The sequence below is a fragment of the Aotus nancymaae genome, unplaced genomic scaffold (genome assembly GCF_030222135.1).
Source record: "Aotus nancymaae isolate 86718 unplaced genomic scaffold, 86718_ANA_hifiasm-v0.15.2.pri h1tg000058l, whole genome shotgun sequence".
Taxonomy (NCBI): Eukaryota; Metazoa; Chordata; class Mammalia; order Primates; family Aotidae; genus Aotus; species Aotus nancymaae.
Window position 1 is genome coordinate 47,959,376 of NW_026988472.1, and position 12,847 is coordinate 47,972,222.

The window sequence follows — 12,847 nt, forward strand, 5'->3', positions numbered from 1 at the left end:
TAAGGTACTTGGGTTTGGGCTATTGCCCCACCCATGATGGCTGCCTATTGGGTGAGGGGTCCTTGGCAACAAGAGGTTGTGTGGTCCACCACCAAAGACAGTCTTTGAAGTGGGGTCAAACTGAAGTATATCTTTCACATTTGAGAACTGTGTAGTGGAAAGACCCATCCTAAAGGGGTCTCTGGAAAAATATTTCCATGAGCTGTAGGACAGAGCAGGCATTTGTTTTTATGTATGCACAGGGCCTCTGGGGAGAAGCAGGAATAGTCAACAGAGAGTTGACTGCAAAGGTACCTATTCTATCAGAGTTGTCTGCCCCCAGACACCCCCAACCCTGTTCCTTCTCCCTAAGCCCTGACATTAAATAAAAAGAAAGAACCTGGCACCAAAAGCATTGGCAAAAAAAGCCAAAATACACAAATGGGACCTATTTAAACTCCAGAGCTTCTGCACAACAAAAGAAACAATCATTAGAGTGAATCGGCAACCAACAGAATGGGAAAAAAAAATTTGCAATCTACCCATCTGACAAAGGGCTAATATCCAGAATCTACAAAGAACTAAAACAGATTTACAAGAAAAAAATAAACAAGCCCATTCAAAAGTGGGCGAAGGATATGAACAGACACTTTACAAAAGAAGACATATATGAAGCCAACAAGCATATGAAAAAATGCTTATCATCACTGGTCATTAGAGAAATGCAAATCAAAACTACATTGAGATACCATCTCACGCCAGTTAGAATGGCGATCATTAAAAGATCTGGAGACAACAGATGCTGGAGAGGATGCAGACAAATAGGAATACTTTTACACTGTTGGTAGGAGTGTAAATTAGTTTAACCATTGTGGAAGACAGTGTGGCAATTCCTCAAGGACCTAGAAATACAAATTCCATTTGACCTAGCAATCCCATTACTGGGTATATATCCAAAGGATTATAAATCATTCTATTATAAGGACACATGCACACGAATGTTCATTGCAGCACTGTTTACAATAGTAAAGACTTGGAACCAACCCAAATGCCCATCGATGATAGACTGGACAGGGAAAATGTGGCACATATACACCATGGAATACTATGCAGCCATAAAAAATGATGAGTTCGTGTCCTTTGTAGGGACATGGATGAACCTGGAAACCATCATTCTCAGCAAACTGACACAAGAACACAAAATCAAACACCGCATGTTCTCACTCATAGGCGGGTGTTGAACAATGAGAACACATGGACACAGGGAGGGGAGCATCACACACTGGAGTCTGTTGGGGGGAAATAGGGGAGGGACAGCGGGGGGTGGGGAGTTGGGGAGAGATAGCATGGGGAGAAATGCCAGATATAGGTGATGGGGAGGAAGGCAGCAAATCACACTGCCATGTGTGTACCTATGCAACAATCTTGTATGTTCTTCACATGTACCCCAAAACATAAAATGCAATAAAAAAATTTGCTAAATTGAAAAAAACTGTATTAGATAGTCTCTATGTTCCATTCATTCCCACCCATCTTTGCTCAGTAGTTTGTCTCTCTTAGAGAGACCTACATGGACTGTATCCTGTAGACTACCTACCAGCTGTGGTAAGTAGTTTGGTTGGGTTTATCCAAGAGGAAGAGATGGATGAGTGGGTGGAAGGAGAGGTCATGGTAATTACCCTTTCCACTTCCTCCCTGCTATGGTTCTGCCAGTGACTGCATTCTACTACAGCTATGACTCCTGTTAAGACATCCCACTTCCAGAGCTCTAGCTCTTTCTGGTACCATTAAGAACATTCCCTTCTCTTGCCCACTCAGGCCTAGCAGTGGCAGCTGCAGTTTCCCACTATTGTTAATCCCATGGTGCTCTACCATTCCGACATCAGTCTTTTAGCTCTGCCCAACCATCTGTAAAAAGTTCACTAATCTCTCACCATGTAAACTCATTTGAGTGTGCCATCTGCTTTCTTTGGAGACCCTTAATAATAACAATGACTGAGCATAACCATTCCTGCTAGGGGTCTCAGGTGGCAGAGAGTGGGGGAATCTTTGGTGTGCTTTGTTGGAGAGATAGTGGTGGGGCAGAATATGATTTCACTATTAAATAGCTTGCAATGTTTACAGTTCTTACTTTTATGTGTATATACGTCACTTACCATATGCCAGGATGTGTTACTACCAATGGTTTCCATATGGATAGTTCATAAAGCATTTTCCTGTTGGATCATTTTTTTCTGGTGCACTCTGTAGTGAAGACTGGGTAGCAGTGCTTGACTTGATTGATAGAAAATCATAGTCCAACAAGTGCTAAGTCTCTTCAAGTATCACAATTATTTCAGTTCCAGCCGATGGTACATTTCTTAGGCTATTATTTCTAGTTCTATCTGAGAAACAATGTTGGATATGTGAGCCCATAATTTTCATTACAGGAATAGGTTTCAGGCAGCCAAGCGTCAGACTCTGAAACCAGGAAAGATCTACAGGTTCAAAGACCACCTCCTGGATATCTGCGTCTCTTGTGTTGGTCTGTTGACATTTATTAACACACACTCCTTACAGAGCCTGATCCTGTTTGTTTAGTTTCCAAGAGACAGGAGGCTTGAACTGACCCTTCAGGTAGTTTATGATATAACTATTGCTTTGTGTCAAATAAGTGTCTTTTTGCATATGAACTTAGAGTTATAAATAGCACACACAAGGACTTGGCATTATTATCCAGTTTGCATAGTTTAAAATGATTCTTTGATTAGTAAAACTCAGATCTCAGGAGCTCTAACTAGATTACTTTTTTGAAGCCATTAAAATTTCTCTGAAGCTAAATGTGTCTGAGGAATTGATGGGTTTTTAAAAGTACCTATTCTAAAAATATGGTTATATTAGTTTCCTATAGCTGTTGTAAGAAGTTACCACAAATTTAGCGGCTTAAAACAAAGCAAATTTATTGTTTTATAATTATAGAAGTCACAAGTCCAAATGGCTATCACTGGGCTAAAATCAAGATGTCAGCAGCCTTGTGCTCTTTCATGAAGCACTAGGGGATAATCAGTTTCCTTGCCTCTTCCAGCTGCTTGGAGCTGCCCACATTCCTTGGCTCATGGCCCCTTCCTCCATCTTCAAAGCTAGCAATGCTGGTTGAGTCTTTCTCACATTGCATCACTTTGACATTGCTTCAATCCTCATACCTCTGCCTCTGACTATCTTGTCTCCCTCTTTCACTTACAAGGACTCTTTTAATTGCACCATGCCCACCTGGATAATCCAGTATAATTTCCCCATCTCAAAAACCTTAACTAAATCACATCTGCAAAGTCCTTTTTGCTATGTAAGGTAACATAATCATAGGTTCCAGAGATTAGGATGGGAGGCCTTTATTTGGGTCTACCCTAAACTTTGCGGGCTGTTATTCTACCTACCACATCTGTTAAATAATTATTTAAAAATTTAAAGCCTTTGTCTTTGCTGTTATAAATAATTGAAAATGATGGAAATAAAAACTAAAAACTAAAATGTATTCTACGGGTGCTTTCAATTTTCTCCTGACGCCATAACAAAACTGAGAAACATTGTGTTACCCTGATGTCTTTAAATGGAAAAACACAAGCACTTCAAAGGGCTTGAATTTTTTGAATTTAAAATGGCTAATACAGGTAAAATTACTAAAGTAGAGAATATGCTCAAAAATAGTCCTCTATTCATTGCATACTATTTTTAATATATATTATTTTCCCTAAGTTAAGAAAAATGAATATTTCACTAGTAATAATTATAATTGATTAGGTTTCAGATGTCATTTTGTGATTTGGAAAGCTCTATGAAATAATTTCATAGTTTGTTGCATCTCATCTTCAAAATTAATAAAGAAGAAACATGTTTTTTGAGCCTATATGTAATTTTTACTTAAGTAGCTTTGGGTTTGGCTCGCTACAAGATAGGAACTAGAAAAATTTTTGGTTTCTATGGTGGAAGCTAGGAATTCTCCCCCTAATTACAAGCCAACTATGATGTATGATTATTCATTTCGGCTACTAAGAAGACAATTGGAAAGTTTGAAGATGGCCAGGTTGTACTTCTTAGCACCATAAAGTGTCATTGCCATGCCACTGTACTGAGGACAATGAAGTAAATGGCCAGCCAACAAAACTTATAGTAATCAAAAAGATAACTAACCACCAGGTCAAGGAACAGGGGTGACATAGACAGATAAGGGACCTGCTTTTGTGGTACTTACATTCTAATGGCAGAATGAGAGGGAAATAATACACCAATAGGTAAGTGAGCCAATATACAAACAATGTAAATCCAGAGAAAGGGAAATGTTATGGTTAAAGTGATATGCTAGGCTGTGTCTGTGTCAGAGTGGAGGCTACCGTAAGGGAAAATGTCTCTGGGGAGGGGGCATTTGAGCTGTCATTTGATGACAGGCATCACATCCTGTAAGTCCTTAAGGGCCCAAATCCCTGATCTCTAAAGTGGAGTATATACACTACCAAAGGCAAGCAAGAGAATCTATTGGAGTATAGGGAAAAAGATGAGAACTTATGTTTGTATTTATTTTTATTTAGAAAACAAGAAATAAATTAAACTTTGCTAACATAGGGGAGGAAAAGATTTCCATCACTAAGTTTGTGTCCAGTTTTCTATAAGAAAAACTAGATTATTAACAAGAAAAAATATATAAATATACTTAATATAAGTTTTATGTAACACAGGGGCCTTCAGAAATGAAGGCTCAGAATAGGTAAACTTGTATATTTTTATACTTAAGATTGATAAAGAATGGACAGTCGTGGAGAAATATGATTGGAGGACAAAAGGATATGATCTAATGATAATAAACTGGGGGGAATTTACAAGACTTGTTTATTCAGATTCTTCTCTGCATCCCTGTCTTCAGATAAAACGATGTTCCTTTACTTCAGGTATAGTTCCTTTCCTACAGGGAAGAAACCTCTCCCATTAGGGTCTAACAACCTGCTTTATCTAATTTTAACTTGAATAAGCCTCACACAATGGACTAATGGCTTTAAAAGTTTTCTGTAAGGAAGCCACAGGTTGAGGAAGTACTACTATTGCAATCTTAACTCAATTATAAGAAAATGTCAGAAGCAATTCTTTTCTTACTCCAAGTAGGCCATCATCAGCCATATTATGACTCTTTATTCTGAATCAAATATAACTCAGCCACAAATATTTAACATTATTAAGAAATCCACATACAGCATGTATTAACAACTACTTATATTCTATACAAACTATACCCTAAGAGGGAATTGTGCCTTCCCATAGGATGTTATCATGGTGAGCAACACATTTCAAAATATTATCTATTTACCTTTATTCCATTATGTTTATTTTATAAGATACAAAACATATTGGCTTCTGGTTCATGTATGTAATTTATAAATATAAATATATATATATATATATTTAGAATACATGTGCATTGATTGTTACTTCTACACCTGCATAATCAAACATACTTTTCAATCGTTCTAAGCTATTTGATAGCTATGGCCCTTGTTAAAGACTGTCAGCAACTACATATAGGGCAACCCATCTCTGAATTCTGAAACTAATTTTCAAAGATGGTATGAAGTCTTCAGCATAAGGGGCCAAGAATCACATAATCCAACAAAATCTAGGTGAAGTGGCAATTTTCTGATGCTTTGGAAGGTGCATTCTAGTTCCAACTAGAAGCGTCAAAGAATCCGTGCCAATACCTAAAGCAATGTTGTAATTTCTGTGTCTTTGGTTCATAGACGGTGAGGGTCAAGATTTCTCTGCATATCTGTTCCCCAAAAATAGTTACATGAGTCTATACAGGATCCCATCATCAGCAAGTTTTGTATGAGTGTGTGTGTATGTGTCCTTGCATGCATGCACACACATAGACCTACATGACACCAACCAATCTTCCGTTGGGCCCTTTGTGATTTCATCAAACACGTTTGAGGTGCTTTGACAGACAATTTTAACATTGGATAAACTATTTCATATAAAAGTGGTTGTTACTTTTTTTGGTCAATAGCCAAGAAAATCGAGAATGCTGACTATAAATATATTTATAATTAAGAGTTAAATGTATTTTGAAGTATGTGCATGTGTTTTACTCTCAGTGGCATTGATGAAATAATTTTCAATTTTGTTTGTCCTTGAGTATAGGCATTTAATGCAGTACATTTTGAGATGCTTTCATGTTATCAATTGTATGTGGCAAATAGCAACTGGTCATATTTCAGGATTTCCTGAAGACTAGATTGGGATGCTTCAACATGCAACACAAATGCTTTCCCAGGAGAAAAGGGAGATGCAAAAGTGCCTCAAGGTTTCCACGTCCTATATCTCACATTTATCAAATTAACAACTGTCCTATGAAAGGATTTTTCTCCTGTTCATTCTTTCTGCTCCCTTTGTCCCCTCTTCAGCTAGGCACACACATCCACTTCTCAGAACACAGACTAACCTATCCTAGAAACACAAGCAGGGTAGAGTTACCGAAGACTCAGCCAGTCATCAGCATTTTCAGAGATTTGGTGCATTTCATTCCCATTGTTCATCTACATTTATACCATGCCATTCTTTGAAGTGTAATGCCACATAAAGAATTTTAATAAAAGCATCTTGTATAGGTAAATATATGTGTGCTCAGATGATGGTGTCCAATCTTTCTGAGGAGACAGATAACTTTATGGGAGTATTCTAAGGAAGTCACTGCATTTTTCTGTGGTGCTGTTGGTGGTGGTAATGGTGTGTGCATGTGTGTATGCATGCATGCATGTTGGCAAAGACTGAAGGAATAGGTTTTCATAGAAAACCATCTTTCCCATACTGTGGGAAAGAAGATAGGTTGGAAGCTGCTTAAATTACTAATCAAATACTACCTGAGGGTCCATACCAGGCACATGAAACTTATGAAAGTGGTTTGAATGATCCATGAAAACTGTATATTTGGACCTGATTATTTGTTCCCTGGAAAATCTTTTCTATCCCTTTCTTATTTTTACCAAATGTCCTAAAGGTAGATTCTGGATTGATTCAGGGAATCTATGAGTTCCAAATCTATTTTAATAAAAACATTTCCAGTCCTGAGCAACTCAGGGGTCAGTGACAAGCTAGCCCCTATCTGGGTGAGGCAGTCAGTGCACATGCACCTGGTGGATTTCATCAGCAGTGGGAAGGAAAGGGTGGGGATGGAGCCTTATGATCATTTTGGTCTCTTCTTTCTTCTCTCTAGAGACCCAATTAATCATTTCAATCTTTCCATATCAAGATCCTAGTAGATTTTCTCTGGAGAGGACAACTTCCCAGGAAGTTTCCAAAGCCTGATATCATAAACCAAAAACCCAGAAACCCAAGCCCCCCACCTACCTCTTATTATCACAACAAACACCTACCACAATAGGATGGTTTATTTTACGTATGGAAGATTTTATTAAGTTTAAAGTAGATGGGTACACAGTTCTTTCCTGCAGCTGCAGTTTATGATGAGGGTAACCCAAGACACATGACCACATGATAAAATAATGTAATGGAGTGCTTCAAGAATTCTGAGTGGACAGAAGGTTGGAAAGCAATTCTTTGTGTAAATAAGAGCTGGTCTCACATAATGGTAGATGCTTGTAGATCTACAATCCAAAGAAACATGCACTTTCTCCCAGGATGTCATTTTCAGCATAATAAACATGATTCCAAATGCTTTTATACAAATATTGTCACATGAAAAGTCTGGACGTCTGTCATCCTCTAACACCATCTATTTGGACAAAATTTAAACCTAGAAATCATTGGAGGGGCTGTTTTTTATGAATGTAAATTCAAGAAAGATTCCAGCATTTCTCTTCTTGATCTTGCTGTTAGGTTATCGACCAACTCACTTACTTCTGACGTTAGTCCAACTGGAGGAAACTTCTTAGATAACTTTTGCAGGTGTCTCATGTTCCTGAAGCTCACTGACTTTTTTCTGGCTCGTCTAGATGCACATCTTCAGGCCGTTCAGACAGGAAAAACATGTAGCACCGTCCCCTCTATCACCACCAGGGATCTGCTCCAGCAGTTAGGAAACCTTTGCAGAATGTTCTTTTTTTTTTTTTTTGCTCACAAGTATAGTCCCCTCACAATGCACAAAATGCTAAGAGATAAAAATGTCATTTTGGAAAATATTTTGGATGGCATACACATGAATTTAACTAAGCATGAAATAGTGTAGTTTACTAGGAAGAGGAAATGCTGTTGAGTTGGGAGGCTTGATTCATGGTCCTCACCCTTCCATTCATCAGCTGGGGCAACTTGGGCAATTCACTTGACATCTGTAATCCTCCTGATCCTCCCAATATTAAAAGGGACCATGAATATCTCCCCTACCTACTCACAGGGTACTTCTAAGAATTGGATTACTTGAATTATTTATTGGTATACAATGATTGGATACTGTGTTGAAGAAAGAGTAAAGAGTTACTGAGTTACTTCTTAGGGAATACTTGGTAAAATCAGTTCTTTTTTCTGGATCAGTGATCTGAGGCACAGGGAAGAGAAGAACTCAACGTTTCTCATGGTTACACAGTGGATGTACATTTAAGATAAAAAAGAGTAACACAAACAATTGTTTGGACTACATACTCACTATAATATTTTCCATTATATCTATGTGGAACTGGTTTATAGAACATGACAAGAGTATTTTTTCTCCAAAACTTTGCCTTCAAACATTTTCTGTCTGGCTGCCAGTTTCTTCCTCAAAGATATCCCAGGCAGATCCTTCCACTGATTGCTTATTTTGGATTTGAAAATGACCAGCTCACTCCATTCTAAAACTTCAGTCTCATATTATACGAGCTTAGTAGGAACTCCTCCTCTGAGCTCCCAGTGCTGGGCCTTGGCTTGAAGGGTTTTAGACAGGGAGAGGGCTTTTTACACTTCTTTCATATTGTCCTCTTCCAGGTTCTTTTTTTTAAAATATATATTTTATTGCATTTTAGGTTTTGGGGTACATGTAAAGAACATGCAAGATTGTTTCATAGGTACTTACATGGCAATGTGGTTTGCTGCCTTCCCCCCCCATCACTTATATCTGGCATTTCTCCCTATGTTATCCCTCCTCAACTCCCCACACCCCACTGACCCTCCCCTAGATCCCCCCTGAAGACCCCATTGTGTGATGCTCCCCTCCCTCGGTCCATGTGTTCTCATCATTCAACACCCACCTATGAGTGAGAACATGCGGTGTTTGATTTTCTGTTCTTGTGTCAGTTTGCTGAGAATGATGGTTTCCAGGTTCATCCATGTCCCTACAAAGGACACGAACTCATCATTTTTTATGGCTGCATAGTATTCCATGGTGTATATGTGCCACATTTTCCCTGTCCAGTCTATCATCGATGGGCATTTGGGTTGGTTCCAAGTCTTTACTATTGTAAACAGTGCTGCAATGAACATTCGTGTGCATGTGTCCTTATAATAGAATGATTTATAATCCTTTGGATATATACCCAGTAATGGGATTGCTAGGTCAAATGGAATTTGTATTTCTAGGTCCTTGAGGAATTGCCACACTGTCTTCCACAATGGTTAAACTAATTTACACTCCTACCAACAGTGTAAAAGTATTCCTATTTGTCTGCATCCTCTCCAGCATCTGTTGTCTCCAGATCTTTTAATGATCGCCATTCTAACTGGCGTGAGATGGTATCTCAATGTAGTTTTGATTTGCATTTCTCTAATGACCAGTGATGATAAGCATTTTTTCATATGCTTGTTGGCTTCATATATGTCTTCTTTTGTAAAGTGTCTGTTCATATCCTTTGCCCACTTTTGAATGGGCTTGTTTATTTTTTTCTTGTAAATCTGTTTTAGTTCTTTGTAGATTCTGGATATTAGCCCTTTGTCAGATGGGTAGATTGCAAAAGTTTTTTCCCATTCTGTTGGTTGCCGATTCACTCTAATGATTGTTTCTTTTGCTGTGAAGAAGCTCTGGAGCTTAATTAGGTCCCATTTGTGTATTTTGGCTTTTGTTGCCAATGCTTTTGATGTTTTGGTCATGAAGTCCTTGCCTATGCCTATGTCCTGAATGGTTTTGCCTAGATTTTCTTCTAGGGTTTTTATGATGTTAGGTCTTATGTTTAAGTCTTTAATCCATCTGGAGTTAATTTGAGTGTAAGGTGTCAGGAAGGGGTCCAGTTTCTGGTTTCTGCACATGGCTAGCCAGTTTTCCCAACACCATTTATTAAACAGGGAATCCTTTCCCCATTGCTTGTTTTTGTCAGATTTGTCAAAGATCAGATGGTTGTAGATGTGTGGTGTTGCCTCCAAGGCCTCTGTTCTGTTCCATTGGTCTATATCTCTGTTTTGGTACCAGTACCATGCTGTTTTGATTACTGCAGCCTTGTAGTATAGTTTGAAGTCTGGCAGTGTGATGCCTCCAGCTTTGTTCTTTTAATTTAGCAAATATTTTAATGAGCATTTATTGTGAGCCATGCTCTCTGATAAATGCTGAAGAGCTGAAGATTAAAGTACTCTGGTTTGCCTTACAAAACTCAGAGACTACCAGGAGAAGACAGACGAGTAAAATGGCAATAACGATATGATTCAACAAGAACAGAGTATTATGGAAACACTTAAAGGAGCTAGCCCATACTTAAGAAGTCAGTGAAGGCTTCTAGAAGAGAATTTAATCTAAGCCAGAAAATGAAGAATTCATTGGCCATCAGTAACTTTTATTGAGGACTGTTTAAGTGCTTTGCACATTGTAACACATTTCATCCTTCCAAGGACCTGATGAGTCCAGATCTGTTATTAATCCTTAATTTAAAGATGGGGAATTTGACATACAGAGACATGACTTGCCCAAAGTCATATGACTTTTAGTTGGTGAATTCAGGTGTCTAACTCCAGAGCTGCCCTTTTAACCACTACCCTAGAGGGAAGGAGATTTCTAGATAGAGGGAACAGCCCAAGATAAGACTTAAAAGAGCACAGTCTGTACCAAAAACTAAAATTTAGTCTGATTGATGTAGGGAAGGTTAAGGAGCAAATGAAGCAGAGGAATAGGATTAGAGGCTGCAGAGTGAAAACAGGTCATATAAGGCCCCATAAACAGTGTTGCAAAGTTTTTATTTTAACTCAAGAGCAATGGGAAGCCCCTGCAGCATTTTTAACCAGGCAAAATAATGCCTGGATTTGCAGTTTCAGAAGAATATTTTACAATGTGTAATGATCAAATCAGGACAGTCACATCCATCAGAATATCACCCTGTACCCCCATACACATGTATAATTATGTGACCATTAAAATAATTTTTAAAAAAAGAAATATCAAAGATCACACTTTAGGAATAAAGACATTTCAACAAGAAAAAACAAAAAAACAAAAAGACCATTCTAGCCATAGTAAAGAGAAGGTCTTAAAGTGGGTCCAGATTGAGATGAGTAGAAGAGTTCAGAGACTGTGACACATAAATCTACATGACCCAGCAATTTTAATCCTAAAGTGAAACATAGAAAAGATTTATATGTGTGTGTTCACAGCAACATCAGTCATAATAGCCAAAAAGTGAAAACAACCCCAAATGTCTATCAGTGGGTAAATTGATTAATAAAATGTGGTCCATCCATACAATGGAGTATTATTCAGGTATATAGAGGAATGAAGTACTGATTCATGCTGTAACATGGATGAACCCTGAAAACATTATGTTACATGAAAAAACCAGTCACAAAAGGTCACATATTATATGATTCCATTTACATGAAATATCCAAAAAGGCAAATCTGGAGAGATAAAATGTAGATTAGTGACTGCCTGCAGCTGGGGGAAGGGAGAAATGGAGATTAACTGTAAATGGACATGAGAAATATCTTTGAAGGTGTGCAAATGTATTAAAACTGGATTAAGGTGATGGTTGTACAACTCAGTGAATTTATGAAAAATAATTGAAATGTATACATAAAGGGGGGTAAATTTTATGATATGTAAATCACACTCCTACAATCTTTACCAAAACAAAAACCAAACAAAAACAAAAAGGCTATTGCAGTACTGTAGGGAAAACAGGATGGTAGCTTGAACCAAAGAAAGGACAATAGAGATGAAAAGTGAGGAAGTGATTGAAACTGGTTATGCCACTTGTGTTTGTTAATGATCACTAAAATATTTCCCACCTTGACCAAGAGGCTTTGAGAGAAGGCTTTACCATTCTGGTGTGGGATGTTTGTTTTCTTGGAAGACAGATCTCCAGCTTCGGAAGAGAGGTTATTCCAGCAGGCAATGACTTCAGTTTGAGCAGTAGCACTCTGCTGATGATAATGCATAGAATTCTTGCATAAATATTTTATGGCATCAGAAGGGAGGCTTTGAGAATTAGCTCAGTATTTTGTATTAAACTTTAAGAAGGCACTAAGGACAAGTGTAGCATGATATTTATGTCAAATATGACTGTCTTCATATTTGTCAATTTTCCAAAACAAGAATAAGAATATCTGGGTTCTTGAGTTAATACCCTTTTCCATGTCAAGTATAGTGATATTTGGTATCCCTTGAGGAATGTTTGGGTTGCAAGGTTCCCCTAAGGTAGCTTTAGAGCCAAGAAAATGTCAATGATCTTTCTGCTTTCCCCTTGAGCCACAATAAAATCCAGGCTCTGATTAGTTGTTTGGGCGACACCTAGTCTTGTTTTGATGGAGTTTGGTAAAACAAGTAAGAAGATCCATTTTTCCCAGGCCCGTGAAATGCATACAGTGGTAAGAAAATTGAGTTAGACTGTGTTTCCCCTGCCAGGACATAGAGTCCTCCATGTAGTTTGATATCCCCTAAGGGATGGTCGAACCTTTCAGCATATGGTTAGTTAATCTATCCTATGCTGGGTTATCAGTGGGG